A 15,980-nucleotide genomic window follows, 5' to 3' on the forward strand; every position below is an offset into this window, starting at 1 on the left:
TTTTACAGAAGAGCTTGTTGTTGATCAGCCTAATGAAGCTTAGAAGGTCCTCAGAATCTCATATGAATCACTTCATGATCGGGACCATTTATGATGAAGTGTTCTCCCTAACATAACACACCATTTTTTAAATTATCTAATGGGAAGCTACAGTTGGGTCCAGAATTATTGGATGCCTTGATAAAGTTGAGAAAAAAGACTGTATAAAATAAATAATTCAAATTCTGAGCTTTATATATATATACATACATACATACATACATACATACATACATACATACATACATACATACATACATACATACATACATACATACATACATACACACACACACACATACATACATACATACATACATACACACACACACATTGAACTAAATATAAACGCAACATGCAACAATTTCAAAGATTTTACTGAGTTAGAGTTCATATAAGGAAATCAGTCAATTGAAATAATTTCATTAGGCCCTAATCTATGGATTTCACATGACTGGGAATACAGATATGCATCTGTTGATCACAGATACCTTAAAAAAAGATAGGGGCATGGATCAGAAAACCAGTCAGTATTTGCTTCACGCAGCACAACACATCTCCTTCGCATAGAGTTGATCAGGTTGTTGATTGTGGCCTTTGGAATGTTGTCCCACTCCAGTTCAATGGCTGTGCGAAGATGCTGGATATTGGCGGGAACTGGAATATGCTGTTGTACATGTTTATCCATAGCATCCCAAACATTCTCAATGGGTGACATGTCTGGTGACTATGAAGGCCATGGAAGATCTGGTACATTTTCAGATTCCAGGAATTGTGTACAGATCCTTGCGACATGGGGCCGTGCACTATCATACTGAAACATTAGGTGACGGAGGCGGATGAATGGCACAACAATGGGCCTCAGAATCTTGTCACGGTACCTCTGTGCATTCAAATTGCCATCAATAAAATGCAATTGTGTTTGTTGTCCGTAGCTTATGCCTGCCCATACCATAACCCCACCGCCACCATGGGGCACTCTGTTCACAACATTGACATCAGCAAACCGCTCGCCCACACAACACCATACACTCTGTTTGCCCGGTACAACTGAAACTGGGATTCATCCGTGAAGAGCACACTTTTCCAGCGTGCCAGTGGTCATCGAAGGTGAGCATTTGTCAGTTACGCCCCCGAACTGCAGTCAGGTCAAGACCCTGGTGAGGAAGACGAGCATGCAGATGAGCTTCCCTGAGACGGTTCCTAACAGTTTGTTCAGAAATTCTTCGGTTGTTCAAACCCACAGTTTCATCAGCTGTCCGGGTCACTGGTCTCAGACAATCCCCCATGTGAAGAATCCCGATGTGAGGTCCTGGGCTGGCGTGGGTACACGTGGTCTGTGGTTGTGAGGACATTTGGATGTACTGCCAAATTCTCCAAAACAACATTGGAGACGGCTTATGGTAGGGATATTAACATTCCATTTTCTGGCAACAGCTCTGGTGGACATTCCTGCAGTCGGCATGACAATTGCACACTCTCTCAAAACTTGAGACATCTGTGGCATTATGTTGTGCGACAAAATTGCTAATTTTAGAATGGCCTTTTATTGTCCCCAGCACAAGGTGCACCTGTGTAAGGATCATTTGGTTTGTTCAGCTTCTTGATATGCCACACCTGTCAGGTGGATGGATTATCATGGCAAAGGAGAAAAGCTCACTAACAGGGATGTAAACAAATTTGTGCACAAAATTTTATAGAAATAAGATTTTTGTGCGTATGGAACATTTCTGGCATCTTTTATTTCAGCTCATGAAACATGTGACCAATACTTTAGATGTTGCGTTTATATTTTTGATCAGTAAATATATAATTTCATACTACTAGAATTCCTAAGAGAAAGAGATTTTTTTAAACAAGTAATTAAATATTGTTTCCCCTGTTTCAATACTCCAGCACCCTCCCCAAAAAGAGATTGGAGCATACATTATAGACCATTACTCCGAAAAGAATCTTTCCATATCCTTGATATCCACCACCATATTTTACAGTAGGGATTGGGTGTAAGCACTGTTCTTTCGAAGGCCAAATCCACCGCTGGTGCGGCAGCCAAAGTCCTCTATTTTCGCGTCATATTACCATAACATCGATTCGAATCCAAGTGCCAATGCTGTTTAACAAACTCCAGGCGGTGCTATGGTCAGATGACATGAAAATAGAGCTCTTTGGCCACGCACAACAATGGTGGCTCTGGCCATTCAAAAGAACAATGCATATGCAGAAAATACCTCATCACTACTGTAAAATATGGTAGTGGATCTTTGATGTTACGGGGCTATTTACCTTTCACTTCTCCTGGGGCTGTTGTTAAGGTAAATGGCATCATGCATTTTACCAAGTACCAGGACATTTTTGCCAAAAACCTGATTGCCTCTGCCAGAAAGCTGTAACAGAAGACAGCAAGTGAATCTTCCAACAGGACAATAACTAATAGTGTCATTTAAAAAAGAAAAGAATGTAAAATACAATATAACTCATTATTTGTATTATTTATTTTATACAATCTTTTTTGTTCATCTTTATCAAGGGATCCAATAATTCCGGACCCCACTGTATATCAATTCACTCTGCTACGAACTAACGGTTTCTGTAAGAATGTGGATGGGCATGTGGACAAGTTGGATGTTGCAACGCATAAAGAATGAGATGCAGCGCAGGGAGTGGTAAAGCTCCATCAACCAATGTGAAATGGTTTTCTTGGAGGGTTAGTGGAAATATAACAGTTAATTTCACATTCCAGCACACATATGTGTCATTCAGTACCACAGGATATCACAAGATGATATGTGATCTCTTGAACTCACACACATGCAGGCAGACAGTGTGAGAACTGAAATTTCAGTGACGAAAACAGTCTAGACCCATTATCTTAGCCTGGAATTCATATTTCTGCTTCCCGTAATTCCATTGATTGGTGCAATTCCTGTGAATGTGAATGTGTAAACACAGGACACTGATAGACACAGAGTATTTTCCCTTGACAGTCCACAGGAGCTCAGAGCAGATATTTTCCGCCACTGTGGGAGATTAATTCATATGTTCAAACGAAGTGGAAAGTATAGACGCTGCACTCTATCCCTCCCCTCTCCCTGACCCTGTCTCAGTCTCTCTCCACCCTCACTCTCTCTTTCTCTGCCCCCCCATCCCTCATATACCTCTCCCCTCTTTCTTTCTCCTTCCTCCCTGTCTCCCTGAGGGCAGTCCAATGGCCAACCACCCTGACCCTGGCCTCCTTTGATGTGAGTGATGTGACCCCTGCTCACTACCTGCCCCTACACAGCCAGCCTTATCCTCCCTGAGAGCCGCAGCGCGTACCACTGCAACACAGAGTCATTAACCCCGCAGCCCCTGGCCTCCACTCTGCTGCATCCACATGATGTATCGGGATGCCCACCCGCCACCCAACGGCCCACGCATCATCCTCTCATTCACCCAAACATGCACGAGTGGGCGAGCCCAGCCAGAGAGGATGATGCAAGAGGTTTTTTAAACATTTAAAGGAGGTCAGCTTCAAAGGGGGAGCCAGAACCTTTGGCCACTGGTTCAGTTATCATAGGTCAGTGGTTGAAAGGAGAGAGCTACGTTGGAGGGAGAAGGAATGAATGTCTAATGAACTGAAAGACTGAATGATTCATGTATCCTAACACTGGAACGTATCTGGTTTACTTAGATGATAAACATATAGGTTTGGAGATAAGGGAGTGAAAGTAAAAAGAAAAGGAAAGAGAAAACAATGCTCACGGATCTCCACTGGTTGTTCAGGCTTACATGCTGAGCAGACCGGACACGTCGCGTGCGCGAGCATTGTCGCAAAATACATTTAGAAATCCATGTTATTCAATTATTGCACCCACACTGCTCGCGCGTGCCAACGAGCGTCTGCGTTGCCATGGGTTAAAATAGAACTGCCTCTTCCATCTCCTCATTGGTTTAGAGAAGCAGGTGCCCACGTGTCATCTCCTCATTGGTTATACCCACGTGGGTGATTGAAAGACGAACTGTGTTGCCGGTAATACAATGAAAGTTTAGATGCCAATCACCATACAAGTTCAAAGATGATAAATCCTGGAAGGAGGAGAGATGACTAGAAACGATTCGGTTCGCCGTTTTATGTGTGGATTAATTGTCGGAGTAGAGGAACTTGTGCATTTCAGGTAAAATAACAACTCAATGTTTATATCCCAGGACAAATTAGCTAGCAAGAGCAAGCTAGCTAAATAGCACAAATTAGCTAGAAAGTGCAAGCTAACTAGCTAAATTGCCATACATGTTTAATGCTTTTCGACCTGTCCCCAAATTAATGTCATTGGTTCAGAGTTTGTTTTGATATTTTAACCTGCGTGTCCTGACCGCGTTTGGTGTGGGGGGACAAAATACATTTATGCACGATAGCACACAATGGCGCACGCACGCAGCCGGTTTGGGTTCCGTGTTAGCGTCTCTTCAATACGCTCAGGTAGTTATACTGGTATTGGTCGTAGAATTACAGAAATGCAGTACAGTAAAGAAACCCACAACACTGCCGATCAAGCAGAGTCCACATAGAGTCATGACGAGTCACTGCTTCAGCCAAGGCAGCAGGTAGCATCATGGTTAAGAGCATTGGGCCAGTAAATGAAAAGTCACTGGTTCAGAGCCAACTAGGAAAAAAATCTGTCGATATGCCCTTGAGCAAGGCACCTAAGCCTAATTAGTCCTGTAAGTTCTTTGGATAAGAGTGTCTGCTACATGATGTGAAACCAAAATCATAGTTGGGGTGCTCCACATGACAAAGCAGAGGAGCACAAGAGCATTCCTACTGGGGAAAAAATGAGGGATAGGATGACTTTTTTAGAATGTACTGAGATGCTGCTCACCAAAGATGGATGGAGCAGTTAAAAAAGAAATCCATCTCGTTCTAGAGTCACACATCTGCTTTGAAAAGGCAGCCTGAACCACAATGTTGCAGTCTTCAGAGGAATCATTAGAAACTGGGAGCTATTCCTTGTCTGACCACAGTATCAAAAGGGCTCTCCCTGCCAGTGAAGAGAGAGAAGCACTCTCACACCTAGGGGCTGTGCCTTTATTTGTACCTGAATCTGGGCTTCATGAAGGCGAGGCCTCGTTCTGTTCTATTCTACTCGGCTCTGAGCAGGCAGGTAAGAGAGAGGCGAGTTGCAAGCTCTCCTTGGCAGGATCCCAGGGCACATGTTGGGTGGGAGGGGGGTCTGGAGAGAGCCCTATATCAGATAACATATTTTCTGGTTCATGTAAAGACGTCGGGCGTATCAACAGAGACATGCATCACCCTGATGGGGCTTCATCATCTGCACAGGGCCTTGGGCTCTGGCTCTGTGGCCAGCCAGTGCTGAGATGGGAGCGGAGGCCCTCCAGCTCCCACCATTCAGTCTTTCAGCACCTGCCCTGGCCAGAGTCCTTCTCTGGGGAGACAGGGGATGGAGGTGGGGTGTTGATAGGGTGAGAACCAGAGAGTGTCACAGCGCTAAGAAAGTGGGATAAAGCTGCTAAGCCTGCCCGTACAGTAGTGTAGAGCTTTCAATTAAACTCCTGTCAGGGTGTTTTCCTCCAGGACATGGCAGAATCTGAACACTAACACATTGCAATACAGTACTGACAGAATACAGAATGTAGGGGAATACAGTAGCGGGAGTGGTTAGAAAAAGGGGAAGGTGAAGTGAATTCTATTCTACTTTTATATCTATGTTGGAAATGTGTTGTTATCACTCAAAATCATATTAATAGAAAGACCATATTATGGGAATCTGAACATGAATGTATTTAACCCTTTACACTCGTGGGAATTGGCCTATATGAATAGGTTTAAATTGAAATGTTTCTTACAGAAGAAATATGAAAAGCATATGCATAACAATGCTAGAAATTGAAAAGGAACAGTTTGGAGATTATGTGAAAATGATTAGACCAAAGGTAAGGACAATATTTCACCTGACACAAGACTGAATCCAAACATTACACTGTTGATTTTATGTGTATTTTACATTTACTGTACTTTTCGCTGCATTTGTTCATAATGAAATCTGAAAATACTCTGGATACATTCTGTCACATGATAACAATATTGGAAAATGTGTGTTAGGTGCAGCATAAGACAAAGGAATTACAAGGGTTTGAGTGGGAGGACTAACTATGCAATCCAAACACTGGCCATTTTAAGTCACAATCTGGGTCAGGTGGGCATCATTTGAAAGTATGTTATATTGCCAACATGACTAGCTACGTTCTAAAATATGATGTTACACTGTTATGCTTTCACAATGCAATTCAGGGAAACAGATCATCATTTTGGTGCACATAGAAAGGAGTCAGGTGTGTGTGCCGCAGTGAAATTTCTTCACAATAGACCAACATAGGCTCATTCTGTTCAGAACAACTCAGGGTATGACGACATGTCATATTGTAACTAACTGTACATCAAACATAGTGATTGTAAACATTGATGCTGTCTATGGCATTAGTTGTATTATATGGAAATGTGAAGTGCACATATGGACTCACGGGTGTTTGGCTTGATTGTATGACAGACATCAAAGCCGTATTTATTGTAATCCTCAATGTTTCAAATATCTCATCAATATTTGCTAAAGTTGCCCAATTAGCGGGAGGGATGGGTGCTCAGGTTCAGAACGTCCGTCAGTCAAAACCCATAGAACTGTGAAGCGCAGAGACAGAGCTCTGATGTCATGTATAGCATGTTACTTTACAGCCACTTCGTTCCAATTTAGGCATTTATCAGTGCCCAAATCTGTCATTTTCAACCCCTATACAGGTACTAGTATAAAAGGCTACCTAAGCATCTAAGCCTTGGGAATTGTTTTAAGATGGTCATACTGTTCCTTGGATCATTTAGCAGTTTGATTTTGAATTTTAGGACCCTTGAGACAAGTCTTGTCAAGCTTGTGGGAATCATAGAGCAAACAGAGAACCCATTCGTGTTTGTGAGAGTCTCAGCTTTCGATCGTGGGGTCATATTCATTTGTAGCTCAAACCATTAAGACTTGACAGATATTTTTGTGAGAAGACCTGTTCAGAGTTGGGAGAGCGTCAGCTACTTGAAACAAGTCTGTGAAGCTTGTGGTCCCTTGAGAGCTTTTTTCTTTACTTTGCTATTCACGCAACTTAGCTATTTATTATCGTAATCAGCCACATCAGTGGAATGCCCAACTGTAGTATTATATAAAATCTCATTTGAACTGTAAAACGTTTGGTAGAAAAAGGGACATATCGATTTATCATTTACTCAGTGGCATCATACTAAGGATTTATTTTTCCACTAATATCACAATAGATGTTTATTTAATTTGACCATGATGCTTTTATCATACAAAAAGGATTTTCAAAGACTTGCCATGACAGACCATTTTTTAAAAACTGGCAGCGCTTGGCTCCTACAGTGAAAGCTCTGTCTACAACAAAGAGATAACCAAGAATGAGTGAAATAATGGCATTTGCGCATAAAGGAAATCATATCAGATTTTAATGTATGGCTAATGTCAGAGCGGTCTCATCCATCCTTGTCATGGGGAGAGTAGGTAGGCTAGGCCATGGGGGTTTCAAAGCCTAATCTGGCCCAGGCTGTAAAATGGCTTCCAGCTGTCTCATCATTAGAGCTGATAAGGCACCCTGGCTCCCTCCACTCTCTCTGTCAGAGGTAGGAATTAAAGGTAGAATCCTGAGGTAAGGGGCCCCACACAGCACAGCCCACTGTCGGTCTGTTGGGAAGTAAAGGAAGGTCTACAATCGTGAGGTAAGGGGCCCCACACAAGATAGCACAGCACAGCCCACTGTCAGTCTGTTGGGAAGTAAAGGAAGGTCTACAATCGTGAGGTAAGGGGCCCCACACAAGATAGCACGGCACAGCCCACTGTCAGTCTGTTGGGAAGTAAAGGTAGAGACTCCTGAGGTAAGGGACAACACACAGCAGAGTACAGCCCCATGTAAGTCTGTTGGAAATGAAAAGGCCTAGAGTCCTGACGTTTTTGATTATTTTATTTTACCTTTATTTTACCAGGCAGGTCAATTAAGAACTAATTCTTATTTACAATGACAGCCTGGCAAGAGGCCTCCTGTGGGGCAGGGGGTGGGGGGATTAAGGGCTAAGATTCAATTAAGAGTCTTTACATAAGTGCCAACATTGAGCACATAACAGTACGTTCCGTAAATCTATGGGATTTGAGGTGAAGTCCTGAGGTAAGGGCCACATACAGTATAATAGATTATATCTCTCCACCAGCCTATCGAGCCCATATTGAACACATTCCACTGCCCCATTGAGTTTGTGAGGATGCTGCTTTGTTTTGTTGAGAATTACTTACTCATTACTTTCTGGCAGTGACACTTTTCCTACTTTTCCTCCAGGTTTTTACATTTTCCTGGTAAAGACTGAGGTAAAAATATATGTTCACTACTTTTTACATTATCATCTATTTTCTTAAAGCTTTTTGATACTGGGTCTGTTTTGTCTGGAAGTGACTGTTTAGTCTCAGAACAAGTAAACAAACAGGGGTCAACTGGGGTCAAATAATTGTCTGCTGTGGGAATCAGCCTTATCACTTGACAAGGATGCCTATCATTTCCATTCAAATGTACTCATCCTTTTTTCTCGTCGGATTCCGTGTGCATTTATGACAACAGCAGTTCAATAACCCCTATTGACAAAGGTACAACATATGAACTTCCATTGTATTTTGATTAAGGGGCACTGATTTCATGTCATTTGAATTGACAGAATTAATTCAAGGGGCCTGTTTCGAAAAAGCTGTCAATACACATGTACATAGGTATAACGATCAGGCCACTGATCACATCTAATCCGATGCCAGCAGGACACACTGGATGCAAGTAATCTGGTCACGTAAAGCTGTCTGTTGATGGGGCACAATTGTGACAGGTGTGGACGGTGCCCTCCTGCAAAGGTCAAAAAGGGGCCACCAGGCTATTGGAAAAGCCCAGCTGAGGATAGGGGAGGGCACAGGGAGCCCCATAACCCCCGCCTGGGGATCAATAGAGTGGAGTTGCCCAGGGGAGGGCACAATCTCACCTGACCCTCTAATCCTACACAGACAATGCCCCAGTTCAATGAGTAAATGTATGGCATCACATTTGATTAAAACATTTTTATTTTTTATTTTTCATGAGTCAAACTTTTCATTTTTAAATGAAAAAATGAATATATACTAGTCCAAAAAACACTGAGAGGAAACAAATACTGTAAACAAAAACGAATCAAAAGTATAACAAGCCAAAAATAAATAATATCATTGCTAAAAAAGGAAATCTTAAAGATTTCGAATCACAGTCGTTGAAGTCTCACTCCAAATGTATTGACCAATAGTAAGCAATATCGCCCCCCCCCCCCCCCCCCCCCCCCCTTCTAAACCCCACATCCGTTTTGGCTCAAAGTAGACTGCCCTGAGCCCTTGAATTACGTTTATATCGTCACAGCTGAGTGTACCAAATGTCACTTGCCCAAGCGAGGGAGAGTGATGATCGGAGGCGCAACGTCCTTGGTGGAAATCTTGAAGTTGAGCTTAAAAACAACCAGCCTAAAGCTATTAATGTACCTCGTAAGCTAAGGTATCTAGCTAGCGCTCCTGTCAAGTAGCTAGCTACAGTTACCCATAGCTGGCTAGCTAGTTTTATAATTTGGCTAATTTACATTTCAGAATTGCAAAAAATACGTTTATTTTTGCCTTGCAATACCTTTTGGTTAAGTTTTGTTTACAATGTTTAAGTTTGTGCTTCCAATATAAATGTTTTCCTTTCAAGACTTTTTGGACTTTTCGTAAAAAATCACAACATTTTAGGACTCATAAAAAAGAACCCACGATTATTTTTGAATCAAATGTGGTCCATAAAAGTTTTTATTTTCAAGTTTTTATTTTCAAGAAATCTGTTTAAGTGTGAAAATGATTAACATTTAATATTGAACACTGAATAAAATGCGGTACAAAAAGCTAGAATCTTTACCCATTTTACTAGGTGCTGTTTTATTTAGAATTTAAAAAATGTATTGGGTTGGAGGTATTAAACCAAAGAACCTACAGAGTGGACTATATCAGGTCATGCTCATTCTATTAACACCAGTGCTCAGTCGACCCGGGCCGGTCTCCTGGGAGGCCCTGAGCTGTTAGTTGAGGGGTATTGATCTCCGTAAATGCAGGGGCCTCCATGCAGGCCTCTGAGGGGGAACAACGCTTAGCTCTGGCTACCTCTGCCTCTCTCCTTCTCTTTCCCTCTGCCCCAGCACACAACCAGGGCCAGCCAGAGCCTCCTCCACCTCCACAGAGGCCAACGTGTGACTTGATGCCATCGATAAAACTACAGCCTGAGCTGGACCTCGGTCACGTCCCTGCACAGTAAGACAGGCTCTCTGTTGCGGCTCACCTCAATGGAGGCTCGCCCTCTAGGATACAAACACTCAATATCTCACCGGTAGGTCTGTCCTCCCAGATCCATACAAGTTCATGTCTCTGTTTTTCCCTCCTTGTGTTCTGGGTCTTCAGGGTTTGGGTTAGTGCTTGGCGGCACTTAGATAGGATGAACACTGGAACTGGAACTATGTGGGTCCAAGTTGAGCTATGGGAGGTAGGAGAGACAGGGCAAGAGAGGTACGGGATGGAGAGAAATAGCCAGGAAAAAGTCTAAAGAGAGGTACAACAGACTTAGAAATATCTCACTATACACTTCCCTACATATTTATTTGGATGGCACTTCAGTAGAGAGCAGCCGTTTTATGGGGCCCTGACCAATTCTCCTATTTTATGTTGTTTTTACACTGATTTAAACTTTTTTGTATGTAATGTCTCCGCCATCATTTCCTATGCCCGAAAACAGCTTCTAGACATCAGAACAGCGATCACTAACCTCGATTTGAATGATAAATTCTACTTTAATGAGTGAGCTCTGGACATTCTGCTTACTCTGGACTAGGCCCTAATCCCCAGGACCCGAAAAAGGAAAAAACGGAACCAAAGAGGCTAACGAGCCGGCATCCCAACGTTACTACGTCGGCAAGCAAATAAACCGCCTCCACTCTCCATTCTATTGGCGAAGGTACAAGCACTAGAGAACAAACTTGACAAGCTCCGCTTGAGACTCTCCTATCAACGGGACCTGAAGAACTGTAATATTCTATGTTTCTCTGAGATGTGGCTGAACAAGGATAATATACAGTATATCTTGCTGGTTTTTCCATACATTGTCTAGACCGGACAGCACCCTCGGGTAAGGCGAGGGGGGAGGGTTGTGTCTCTAATGTAAAGGAAGTCTCAAGTTTTTGCTTGCCTGAGTTAGAATACCTCGTGATAAGCTGCAGACCATACTAGTTACCAAGAGAGTTTTAATTAAAACATTTTGTAGCTGTCTATTTACCACCACACACTGATGCTGGCACTGAGGCCACACTCAACAAGCTGTATAGGGCCATATATCCGCTTTCCTCATTTTTACCAGCATGTCACCTTTGTAACTAGAGGCAACAAAACTCTGGATCACCTTTCCTCCATACACAGAAACACATACAAGGCTCTCCCTCACCCTCCCTTCTGACTATAATTCCACCTGATTCCTGCACACAAGCAAAAACTTAAACAAGAGTCAGATGAAGCGGATGCTAAGCTGCAGGACTGTTTAGCTAGCACAGACTGGAATATGTTTTGGGATTCATACGATAACATTGAGGAGTTTACCACATCAGTCACCGGCTTCATTAATAAGTGCATCAATGATGACATTTCCACAGTGACCGTATGTACATGTCTTAACCAGAAGCCATGGATTACAGGCAACAACCGCACTGAACTTAAGGCTAGCACTGCCGTTTCAAGGAGCGGGACACTAATCTGGACGCTAATAAGAAATCCCGCAACGACCTCCGACGTGACAGGGCTTGCAAACTATCATGAACTACAAAAGGAAACCCAGTCGCGAGCTGTCCAGTGATGCGAGCCTACCTAACGAGCTAAATTCCTTCTATGCTCGCTTCGAGGCAAGCAACACTGAACCAGCATGAGAGCATCAGTTATTCCGGATGACTGTGTGATCTCGCTTTTTGTAGCCAATGTGAGTAAGACCTTTTAACAGATTAACATTCATAAGGATGCGGGGCCAGACGGATTACCAGGACTCAAACATTTTCCACCTCTCCCTGACCCAGTATGTAATACCAACATATTTCAAGCAGGCCACCATTGTCACTGTGCCCAAGAACACCAAGGTAACCTATCTAAATGACTCACATCTATAGTCATGAAATGCTTTGAAAGGCTGGTCATGGCTCACGTCAACACCATCATCTCAGACACCCTGGACCCATTCCAATTTGCATACCAACCCAACAGATCCACAGATGACACAATCTCTAGTGGACTCCACACTGCCTTCTCCCACCTGGACAAGAGGAACATGTACAGCACCAGTCAAACGTTTGGATACACCTACTCAGTTCTTTATTTTTCTTTATTTTTGAATAATAGTGAAGACATCAAAACTATGAAATAACACATATGGAATCATGTAGTAACCAAAAAAGTGTTAAACAAATCAAAAATATATTTTAGAATCTTCAAAGTAACCATCCTTTGCCTTTATGGGAGCTTTGCACATGCTTGGTATTCTCTCAACCAGCTTCACCTGGAATGCTTTTCCAACAGTCTTGAAGGAGTTCCCACATATGCTGAGCACTTGTTGGCTGCTTTTCCTTCACTCTGTAATCCAACTCATCCCAAACCATCTCAATTGAGTTGAGGTCAGGTGATTGTGGAGGCTAGGTCATCTGATGCAGCACTCCATCACTCTCCTTCTTGGTCAAATAGCCCTTACACAGCCTGGAGGTGTTTTGGGTCATTGTCCTGTTGAAAAACAAATGATCGTGGGACTAAGCACAAACCAGACGAGATGGCGTGTTGCTGCAGAATGCTGGGGTAGCCATGCTGGTTAAGTGTGCCATGAATTGTAAATAAATCACAGATCGTGTCACCAGCAAAGCACCCCCACACCTCCTCCACACCTCCTCCTCAAAGCACTCCCACACCCCCTCCACACCTCCTCCTCAAAGCACCTCCTCCTCCTCACACCTCCTCCATGCTTCACGGTGGGAACCACCGAGATCATCTATGTGGAGATCATCTATTCACCTACTCTGCGTCTCACAAAAGCACGGCAGTTGGAACCAGAAATCTCAAATTTGGACTCATCAGACCAATGTCTATTGTTCGTGTTTCTTGGCCCAAACAAGTCTATTCTTCTTATTGGTGTCCTTCAGTAGTGGTTTCTTTTCAGCAATTGAACCATGAAGGCCTGATTCACGTAGTCTCCTCTGAACAGTTGATGTTAAGATGTGTCTGTTACTTGAACTCTGTGAAGCATTTATTTGGGCTGCAATTTCTGAGGCTGGTAACTCTAATGAACTTATCCTCTGCAGCAGAGGTAACTCCGGGTCTTCCTTTCCTGTGACGGTCCTCATGAGAGCCAGTTTCATCATAGAGTTTCATGGTTTTTGAGACAGCACTAGAAGAAACATTCAAAGTTCTTGAACATTTCCGTATTGACTGACCTTCATGTCTTAAAGTAATGATGGACTGTCCTTTCTCTTAGCTTATTTTAGCTGTTCTTGTCATAATATGGGCATGGTTTTTAACCAAATAGGGCTATCTTCTATATACCACCCCTACCTTGTCACAACACAACTGATTGGCTCAAACACATTAAGAAGGAAAGAAATTCCACAAATTAACTTTTAACAAGGCACACCTGTTAATTTAAATGCATTCCAGGTGACTACCTCGTGAAGCTGGTTGAGAGAATGCCAAGAGTGTGCAAAGCTGTCATCAAGACAAAGGGTGGCTAATCTCAAATATACAATCTATTTAGTTTGTTTAACACTTTTTTTGGTTACTACGTGATTCAATCTGTGTTATTTCATAGTTTCGATGTCTTCACTATTATTATGCAATGTAGAAAATAGTAAAAAAAATAATAAAGAAAAACCCTGAAATTAGTAGGTGTGTCCAAACTTTTGACTGGTACTGTATATGAGAATTCTGTTAATTGACTACAGCTCAGCGTTCAACACCATAGTGGCCTCCAAGTTCATCACTAAGATCAGGTCCCTGGGACTGAACACCTCCCTATGCAACTGGGTCCTAGACTTCCTGATAGGCCACCCCCAGGTGGTGACGGTAGGCAACAACACATTCGCCACACTAACCCTCAACACGCGGGCCCGTCAGGGGTGCGTGCTTAGTCCCCTCCTGTATTCCTTGTTCATGCACGTCTGTGTGGCCGCCCACGACTCCAACACCATCATTAAGTTTGCTGACGACACGACGGTGGTAGGCCTGATCACCGATGACAATGAGACAGCCTAAAGGGAGGAGGTTAGAGGCCTGGCAGTGTGGTGCCAGGACAACAACGTCTCCCTCAAAGTCAACAAGTCAAAGGAGTGGATCGTGGACTGCAGGAAACGGAGGGCCGAGCACACCCCAATCCACATCGACTGGTTGAGAGCTTCAAGTTCCTCAGTGTCCACATCATTAAGGAATTAACATGATCCACGCACACCAACAATGTCATGAAGAAGGCACGGCAATGCCTTTTCCCCCTCAGGAGGCTGAAAAGATTTGTCATGGGTCCTCAGATCCTCAAAAAGTTCTACAGCTGCAGCATTGAGAGCATCTTGACTGGCTGAATCACCGCTTAGTATGGCAAATGCTTATCATCTGACTGCATGGCGCTACAGAGGGCAGTACATACGGCACTGGAGCTGAGCTCCCTGCCATCCAGGTTTATAACAGGTGGTGTTAGAGGAAGGCCCTAAAAATTGTCTAAGACTCCAGCCACCCAAGTCATACTGTTTCCTCTGCGACAGCATGACAAACGGTACCGATGCACCAAGTCTGGAACCAACAGGACCCTGAACAGCTTCCACCCCCAAACCATAAGTTTACCAAATACCTACCCGGACTATCTGCATTAACCCCCTTTTGTACTAACTATTTTGACTCGTCACATACACCGCTGCTGCTGCAGCTGATTATCTATCCTATTGCCTAGTCACTTTATCCCTACCTATATGTACATACTGTACAGTTGAAGTCGGAAGTTTACATACACTTAGGTTGGAGTCATTAAAACTCGTTTTTCAACCACTCCACAAATTTCTTGTTAACAAACTATAGTTTTGGCAAGTCGGTAAGGACATCTACTTTGTGCATGACACAAGTAATCTTTCTAACAATTGTTTACAGACAGATTATTTCACTTATAATTCACTGTATCACAATTCCAGTAGGTCAGAAGTTTACATACACTAAGTTGACTGTGCCTTTAAACAGCTTGGAAAATTCCAGAAAATTATGTCATGGCTTTAGAAGCTTCTGATAGGGTAACTGACATCATTTGAGTCAATTGGAGGTGTACCTGTGGATGTATTTCAAAGCCTACCTTCAAACTCAGTGCCTCTTTGCTTGACATCATGGGAAAATCAAAAGAAATAAGCCAAGACCTCAGAAAAAAGATTGTAGACCTCCACAAGTCTGGTTCATCTTTGGGAGCAATTTCCAAACGCCTGAAGGTACCACGTTCATCTGTTCAAACAATAGTATGCAAGTATAAACACCATGGGACCATGCAGCCGTCATACCGCTCAGGAAGGAGATGCGTTCTGTCTCCTAGAGATGAACGTACTTTGGTGCGGAAAGTGCAAATCAATCGCCGAACAACAGTAAAGGACCTTGTAAAGATGCTGGAGGAAACAGGTACAAAAGTATCTATATCCACAGTAAAACGAGTACTATATCGACATAACCTGAAAGGCCGCTCAGCAAGGAAGAAGCCACTGCTCCAAAACCGCCATAAAAAAAGCCAGACTATGGGACAAAGATCGTACTTTTTGGAGAAATGTCCTCTGGTCTGATGAAACA

Source organism: Salvelinus fontinalis, chromosome 10 (assembly GCF_029448725.1).
Source record: "Salvelinus fontinalis isolate EN_2023a chromosome 10, ASM2944872v1, whole genome shotgun sequence".
Taxonomy (NCBI): Eukaryota; Metazoa; Chordata; class Actinopteri; order Salmoniformes; family Salmonidae; genus Salvelinus; species Salvelinus fontinalis.